Here is a 9464-nt window from a genome sequence, read left to right on the forward strand (position 1 = left end):
TCCCCACCTATCTTATGGCACTACAGTAGCACATCAGTGCTGAACTGATAAAAATTATGCATTTGAACTATTGTCCTTCATGCCAGTGCTTTGTACAAATCTGGTACCTTCTGAGCTGGCATATTTAATTGAACCCTAAAAGCTGCTGGAATGCTACTGGAATCCAACCACTGTCCTTTAGGAGAGGCAGTCAGTCATCTCTACCTGTGCCAGCCTATACCTAATTCAAGTCACACCCGGTGTGATTGATTTGAAAACCCTCAGGGTGCTTAAGACCTCGCAAAAAATACTGGCAGATAACATGCCCAATTCCCATGAGCGCTACCCCAGAGTGTGGTGAAAGCTGGAACACTGAATACAGTTCAGGAGGAGACAGACAGATGTTTAAGTAGTAATGGCTTCAAGGTATGGAGAGCTGGGCATGAAAGTGAGTTGAGGCTGAGATGAGATTCGCACAGAAGATCCCTGGAATGGGAATGGTTGGCCTAACATACGATGAACGGCTGAGGATCCTGGGATTGTATTCATTCAAGTTCAGAAAGTTGAGGAGAGATCTAATAGAAACTTATAAGATAATGCATGACGCTGGGAATTTGTTTCGTTAGGTGGGCAGACTAGGACCCGTGGGCACAGCCTTAGAATTTGAGGGGGTCAATTTAGAATGGAAATGAGAAGACATTTCTTCAGCCAGAGAGCGGTGGGCCTGTGGAATTCATTGCCATGGAGCACAGTGGAGGTCAGCACGTTAAATGTCTTCAAGGCAGACATTTATAAATTCTTGACCTTATAAGGAATTAAGGGCTACGGGGAGAGTGCGGGTAAATGGCGTTGAAATGCCCATCAGCCATGATTAAATGGCGGAGTGGACTCGATGGGCCGAATGGCCCTACTTCCACTCCTATGTCTTATGGTCTTACGGAGATCAGCCCTGATTGTATCAAATGGCGGAGCAAGCTCAAAGGGCTGAACTGCCTTTTCCTTATGTTCATAGGTTTTTATGAGCCAAGAAAGCATTGTAAAATTTGTCAAATTAACTACTTTCCAACTCAAGTTAAGCAATGAAGTGATGGGAATGAGCTTGCCTATCATGAAATGAATCAAAGTGTGACCACACAAAATAACTTGGGGGAAATTCCTTCTCACTATGGGCTCCAACAGTTTTTGTCATTGTTTGGTGATCACTGGCCAAAGAGTGTTTCTCTGCCAGGTGAACATTTCGTAAATATTTCCACACTTTTTCTAATTACTTATTTTTGTTCATTAATAATGGGGGAGAACACAACAAAACAATGCTGTGTATCAAAATGAACATTTACAAATTTGTCTGGTATTTGTCAAAGAACCACTGGAGGATCTCATTCAGAATCTGATGTTAATTAAAAGTTTAAAGGAGATATTTTCAAAAAACATTTGAAAGGAGAAAACAATCTTGAGGAAATTCAAAGGACTTTGACCTGATGCTGAATTATTGGGTGCCAATTTAATGTAAAAAAGGAACAGGAAAACTATAGTTTTTATACAGCACCTTTGCCAACCTGTAATTTTACTCTGCACAAAATATGGAATCAATGTCAAAAGAGTTCAGTCTGTGGCAAGACTCACAACTGGTAGCTTTGTTTTTCCCAAAGTGAAGCTCAAGGTGGTTAAGAATCACCTATGTCTGAATGTTGGCAGGTTGTTGAGAAATATGGGTGATGCTGAAGGTCAGCTGCATGTCATGAAAACTAACCCATGTACATGGATGCTGTTGTCACGGAATAGCAAGTGGATAGGTAGGAGAGAATTTAAGTTGGATTTTTGAGTGACTCTAGAGGGAATGCTGTGGGATGGGACATGGGATTACCATTGCTGGAGATGTTTCGATTCTGTTTGGATAGATGTAAAGGTCCTACGATAGTGATGCCATTGGGGAAGCAGTCTGGGAGGTGGAGAATGTGGTCACCAATGTTGAATGTGCTGAAGATATCGTGGAGGATTATGGCATGTCCCTCCATTGCCCATTCAGGTATCCAGGAACAAGAGCCAACCCAGCAAACAGTGCAACCTGTACACAGTCTATGTCAGCACCCACAAGCAGATTTCTAATGTAGTCTGGATGTTGGGTTTGAAACTGAACTCAAAATTAAACATGCAAGTAAACGAAGAGCATTCAAACATTTTGTCAAACAATTCTGCCGACATTTAGTTGATACTCCAGTTTGTTCAACACAAAGCCACATTGACGGCAGTGAGACCTGCATTGACTAAGATCCAGATCCTCATTGACAGAAACTGGTGGGGAGAAGATGAGCAGGAAAGAAAGGATAACCCTCAAACCCACTTGTGATATTGTGTAGAAAGTACAGTTTATCTCCATACCACTGTGATTACAAAATCTCTACACTACCATCTGAAATTGATCCAGCTGTCCTATGCTTCACAATGTGACAAGGCAGTGAAGCAAACTACGCTGCTGGCATTGCTCCTGTCTTGGCCAGCATCAGCCCATTATCCCTCCCAGGACAGAGTCCTGACCCAGCCTATAACAGTTTCTGAGTCGCAACATAGATCAGCTGTGTTCCCAATGGATGATATAACGTGGAGGAGCCGGAGTTGGTCTGGGGTGGACAAGATTAAAAATCTTACAACACAGGTTATAGTTCAACAGGTGTATTTGGAAGCACTAGCTTTTGGAGTGCTGCTCCTTCATCAGGTAGCTGTGGAGCAGGACTATAAGACGCAGATTTTTTGGAAAAGTTTACAGTGTCATGCAACTGAAATGATATATTGAACAAACCTAGATTTGCTGTTAAGTCTTTCATCTTTTAGAATGGGTTGCAGGTTTCAGTTCATTAATATGTAAACCCCAGAACTTCCTTTCGGTCACGTTCTCGAGAAATTTTATTTTCCTAAACATGAAGAACATGTATTTGGAAAGGCAAGGACTGATTCAGGATAGTCAACATGGCTTTGTGCGTGGGAAATCATGTCTCACAAACTTGATTGAGTTTTTTGAAGAAGTATCAAAGAAGATTGATGAGGGCAGATGTGATCTATATGGACTTCAGTAAGGCGTTCGACAAGATTCCCCATGGGAGACTGATTAGCAAGGTTAGATCTCATGGAATACAGGGAGAACTAGCCATTTGGATACAGAACAGGCTCAAAGGTAGAAGACAGAGGGTGGTGGTGGAGGGTTGTTTTTCAGACTGGAGGCCTGTGACCAGTGGAGTACCACAAGGATCAGTGCTGGGCCCTCTACTTTTTGTCATTTACATAAATGATTTGGATGCAAGCATAAGAGGTACAGTTAGTAAGTTTGCAGATGACACCAAAATTGGAGGTGTAGTGGACAGCGAAGAGGGTTACCTCAGATTACAACAGGATCTGGACCAGATGGGCCAATGGGCTGAGAAGTGGCAGATGGAGTTTAATTCAAATAAATGCGAGGTGATGCATTTTGGGAAAGCAAATCTTAGCAGGACTTATACACTTAATGGTAAGGTCTGAGAGAGTGTTCTGAACAAAGAGATCTTGGAGTGCAGGTTCATAGCTCCTTAAAAGTGGAGTCGCAGGTAGATAGGATAGTGAAGAAGGCGTTTGGTATGCTTTCCTTTATTGGTCAGAGTATTGAGTGCAGGAGTTGGGAGGTCATGTTGCAGCTGTACAGGACATTAGTTAGGCCACTGTTGGAATATTGCGCGCAATTCTGGTCTCCTTCCTATCGGAAAGATGTTGTGAATCAGAAAAGGGTTCAGAAAAGATTTACAAGGTTGTTGCCAAGGTTGGAGGATCTGAGCTACAGGGAGAGGCTGAACAGGCTGGGGCTGTTTTCCCTGAAGCGTCAGAGGCTGAGGGGTGTCCTTATAGAGGTTTACAAAATTATGAGGGGCATGGATAGGATAAATAGGCAAAGTCTTTTCCCTGGGTTCGGGGAGTCCAGAACTAGAGGGCATAGGTTTAGGGTGAGAGGGGAAAGATATAAAAGAGACCTAAGGGCAACTTTTTCACGCAGAGGGTGGTACGTGTATGGAATGAGCTGCCAGAGGAAGTGGTGGAGGCTGGTACAATTGCAACATTTCATAGGCATTTGGATGGGTATATGAATAGGAAGGGTTTGGAGGGATACGGGCCAGGTGCTGGCAGGTGGGACTAGATTGGGTTGGGATATCTGGGTCGGCATGGACAGGTTGGACCGAAGGGTCTGTTTCCATGCTGTACATCTCTATGACACTATAGCCTGAGGTTTTGTTAAAAAAAAGGTGACGTCTCAGCAATCCCAGTGTTGAAGTTCCAACACTCTGTCAGTAACTCAGCAATAATTCTGCTGATACAGTAATAGAGCCGAGCACACCCTCATTTAAAAACATCATTTTAGAACTTTGTTTTGACCATGTGCTCCAGAGTCCAAGTAATCAGCTTCAACTGTGAGCCCCTGGCATTTCTATGGTCTGTGTTACAAGAATAATTCTATTTCTGAGCATTTTTGTTTCTGGTGCAGTACTTGTTCTGCAATTTCCTGGAACTGTTCAGTGTAACTTTGGCATAACAGTGGTTGAGTGCCATTTAATATGTGAAGAAATTTATATGGTGCAGCGCACTGAGGTAAGACTGACACTGGCTGGAGATCTTTAAGGAATTAATTTGGGAGTTGCAGCACTTATGATATTGTGTAGAAAGTACAGTTTATCTCCATACCAATGTGATTACAAAATCTCTACACTACCATCTGAAATTGATCCAGCTGTCCTATGCTTCACAATGTGACAAGGCAGTGAAGCAAACTACGCCAACTCTAACCTGAAACAAAATTTGAAATATTAAGCTCAAGGTTGAACAAGGTAACAAAAGTGTATATCATTCATAAGTGCAATAAAAATTCCAAATCCTGGATAATGACAATTCAGTGAACAATGTTTTGCTAGGACCCTTCTTGCATATTGTACTGTGTGCATGTAATAAGCAAAATATTTTTTAAAATACTTCAAATAAGTTTTTTTAAGGTTTTCATTCTTGCTTAGAGTGGATTTAGTGCCAGCTTCCCAGTGAAGTTTTATTGGTGACTGATACAGAGTAGTTTGTGGGTTAGATAATTCCAGCTGCTGAACTGTGCTTTGTCCAAGAATATGTCTTGGTCATCTTTCCAAGGATGTTAATATGCTCTTCCCACAAGCATCTCCCTCACTGCACTCTGCCAAGCCCTCATAGTTGGAAGTTTGTCCTTTTCTCAGTAGTTTGGATCTGGCACTAGTACCTCCACATAGCGAAACTGCTGATGTCTTTAATCATGTTCAGATTAATTTAACAAGATTGAAATTGCATTTTTCACTTTTACAAGTCAGACTACAAAAGAGTCCCTGGTATTGTGAGGCAACAGTGTTAACCATTGTGCCGCCCATAAGTGGAGGAAGTTCACTGAATTGAATGCAAATTATTGATCTGGTTAGGAAATGGCTGAGGTCAGGTGAAAGAGATAGAGAAAATGAGCATTTGAATTGGTAAGTAGAACTGGTGATGGCAAATGTGGACCTAAGGAAGATTAAACAGAATGTTTTCTCAGTGGTGGTAAGCTTGTGACAGTGGAAGTACAAAAACATTAAAGATTCCAGGTATATGGATCATTAAAATGGCATGAATTGTCCAAACAAACTTTGAAAATGTGAATGGAATGCTGGAATCTCTTGAGAAAGAATATGTTGGCCTTGGAGGGAGTGCAATGTGAATTTACCAGACTCAAAAGACTGAATTACATGGAAACATAGGATGTCAGAGCAGGTTTCATTCGATTTATTATTGTCACATGTACCTTAATATAGTGAAAAGTTTTATTTTCGTGCAGTACAGGCAGATCATACAAAGTGCATAGGGTGATTAAACAGAGCGAAGTATACAAAGTTACAGCTGCAAAGAAGGTGCACAAGAAGCAAGATCAGCATCAGATTTGAAATTTGTGAGGTCCATTCAAATGTTGCCCCTCAGGTCCCTTATAAATCTTTCCTCTCTCACCTTAAGCCTATGCCCTATAGTTTTGGACTATCCAGGGAAAAAAGACCTTGCCTATTCATCCTAGCCATGACCCTCATGATTTTATATACTTCTGTAAGGTCACCCCTCAGCCTCCAATGCTCTAGCGAAAAAAAGCCCCAGGCAATTCGGCCTTTCCCTATAGTCCAAACCCTCCAATCCAGGCAACATCCCTCCTTCACCTGTTTAGGTTTGGCTGTACAATGTAACGCTGTAATAATCTACAAAGACTAGCAATAGATCAGAATATTGGTCAGGTCTCAACAAAGAATGGCTCCAGAAATAATAAAGAAGGAGAAATTCGAGTATGACAGAAAGCTAGCTAGTAATATTAAAAAAAAGATAGCAGGAGTTTCTATAAATTTTCAAACAGGAAAAAGAGTAACTAAAGTGACTATAGGTACTCTAAAGAATAAGTCTGGGGCATTAAAAATTGAAAACATGGAAGTTGTAGAGATATTGTCTAGATATTTTGTGCCTATGTTCACAGCAACAGAGAGGTGGGTACCTGAGCAGGGAGGTACAGTGACATCAAGGTCACAGGAGGCAATATCATAACGCAGGATGCACAGGCAGTGTTCAGCTTCCATAATTTCTCAAAATTACAGTACTTCTGGAGGTTGAAGTGATGAATCTAGTGGTGATAATGGATGCAATGGTAGGGGTTCCAATGGTGTGGTAATATCACTGGACTATATTTTAGCGAGCTAGAATAATGTTCTGAGAACATGGTTTCAAATGTCACATTGGCAGATGGTAAGACATGAATTCAATAACATCTGGAATTGAAAGCTAGCCTAATGAAAATCACTGTTGATTATTGTAAAAACCCATCTGGTTTACTAATACCCTTTAGGGAAAGGAATCTGCTGTCCTTGCACAGCTTGCATGTGACTCCAGACCCAGAGTTTAGAGTTGTACCCTTCATCTTACATTGATCTGTCATGTTTTTCCTACCAAATTGTATCATCTCACATTTCTCTGCATTTAGCATCATCTGCTCTCTGTCCAACCACTCTTACAAATTGTCTATGTCCTTTTAAAGTTCTGCACAACCTTCTGCACAATTTACAAAGCTTCCAATTTTTGTTAAACCCACAAATGTTCAACAAATGCTCTATACACTAAGGCTTAGATCATTAATATAGTAATAAGCAAAGCAAAGGTCCCATTACTGCCCTCTGGGGAGTTCCACTATAACCCTTCCCCTAGCCTAAAATGCATCTATTCTCCATCACACTGCGAGGCAGTGTGCAGGGTACAGTGACAAATTTCTGATGGCAGCCAAATTTGAGAAGCGTACTGCAAAAGCCTTTACAGAAAGAGCAAGGCATAGCACTAAAGATATACCAGCAACAATGCCTTTGCTAGATCCTCAAAATCCGGTGGCAAGTGTGGCCATCCAACAATATCCTCTTTGAATCCAACATGCAAAGAAGAGGTGCTGATCAAGCAACACCATCTCTGCTGAGTGGGACATGTTATTCTTGACTCCAGATTCCCAAAATATCTTGTACTCACTTGCCGCAGGAGGCTAGTAGATAGAATTTAATGTCTGACCTCACAGCATTCCCAAAAAGATCAAATATCCAAACTGCCTCATGGCATTCCGAGTGACCAGCCAAAGTGGAGAAGGTTAACCTGGGAAGGCACTGAACACATCGAGAGACTTTGCTGGATTCCCATTGACATCTGCACTCTGCAGGTGATTTCAATAAAATGGTGAGGGGGTGTTGCAAAGTGAATGAGAGATGCCTGGCGATTAGTTTAAATTGCTGATTGCAAGGGGAGCTAAACTAGGGCCAGTGCTAGGAATAAGAATCGGCTGAGAGTGTATAGGGAACCCAAAGTGTGAAGGCAAAAAGTAAATGACACCAAAGAATACCGATAATGGGGCAAAATAGCGAAGAGGTGCATGATTAGTCTTGATCTAACTGAATGGCACAGCAGGCTTCAGAGGCTGAATAGTCTACTCCTGTTCCTATTTCCTATATTTGTACATTCTTCCTGTTTTAGTGACGTAAAAGAAAACAATGTAATAAGACTGAAAATAAACGGATTTAAAGGAAAGAGTTTTCAGTTTTTCTTTGAATTTTGTAGTTAGTTCTTTTCTCGGTATTGGCAAAAACAAAGAAGTTTCATTATGGGAAACAGCATGTAATCTGTGACCTGTAATAAAGGCTGCTTTTATATTCCCCAAATAAAGGCATTGCACTGTAAAAATGATATTCTATTGAATACATTCACTGATCCCACGCTCCCGGCAGAGAAACACAATCAGAGAGAGGTGGAGGAAAATCCTTTCTCATCCATTCTTCTGACCCATTTTCTTGGAAGCGTGACACCCATGAATTCATATTTTGGTTTACTTTCTAGTTTCCCAAGATTTGATTTTAACCAGCCCTATAAGCCAGCCAAGCGATGAATCCACACCAAAGTCATCTCAATGAAAATGAAAAAGACTACTCTGCTCATCATGACTGCGCTGATTGTCTCAAAGAGCTACCTAATGAGTTATACTCTATGGCATTTTCATCAGGAGAACTTCTCTTTGGAAATTAGTTGGAACCTGCTTCCATCACTCTCCCAAATAGGATATTCAAGATCACACATCATTTGAAAAGATTTCACCTTCCCTTTGCTTCTTATGCCTATTACTTTTATCTGATTACTAAACCCCGTGGCCAATAGGAAATATTTCACTATTATTCCATCTGAACCCTCCAAAGTTTTGAATGTCTATTGAATATCCTCTTGACTTTCGCTGCTGTAAGGGCAAACCCAGCTTCTCTTATCTCTCCATGTAACTGAGGTCCCTCATCCTAAGTATTGTTCTAGTAAATCTTCTCTCCGCCTCTCTGCAGGATGTTGACATCCTTCAGAAGAGTGTGGTGCTTAGAATTGCAGACAGTACTCCAGCTGAGGCCTATAACTATGCAGTAATTTATGAAGGTTTAGCATTTCATTCCAGTCCATGTTCCTATTTTGTCATACTTTTTAAAGCTCATTCCTTACGGGAAGCATATTTGTTCTTTTGCTAACACCCTGCAAAATGATGATGTGTAATGGAATAGCATGTCATTGACTAGGAGACAGCTCACAGATTAGATTGTCTGCTGGTTATTGAAGTCATCTTAGCCGAAATGTTTCAATGTGTTAAAGTCACATTCCTGTAAAAGATGTTTGATCACCATGACAGCAGTTCTAATTTAAAATACATTGAAACTGCTTTAAATAAAAAAAAACGACATCCTAATAACTATTGTCTTGCCTCTGGCTGGGGATGATTAAGCAGTCAATTCTGGACTTTGCATGTCTGGATGACATTGGCCTGAAAGCTTTTGAGGGATTTGATAAAAACCATTCAAATCTAATTGATTTAATCAAATTCCTCTGTCCTTATGAATGTCAACAGTCTTTCATAAAAGGAAGCTGGAAGGAAGCAGGTTGCAGTGAAATTT

Source organism: Chiloscyllium punctatum, chromosome 38 (genome assembly GCF_047496795.1).
Source record: "Chiloscyllium punctatum isolate Juve2018m chromosome 38, sChiPun1.3, whole genome shotgun sequence".
Classification (NCBI taxonomy): Eukaryota; Metazoa; Chordata; class Chondrichthyes; order Orectolobiformes; family Hemiscylliidae; genus Chiloscyllium; species Chiloscyllium punctatum.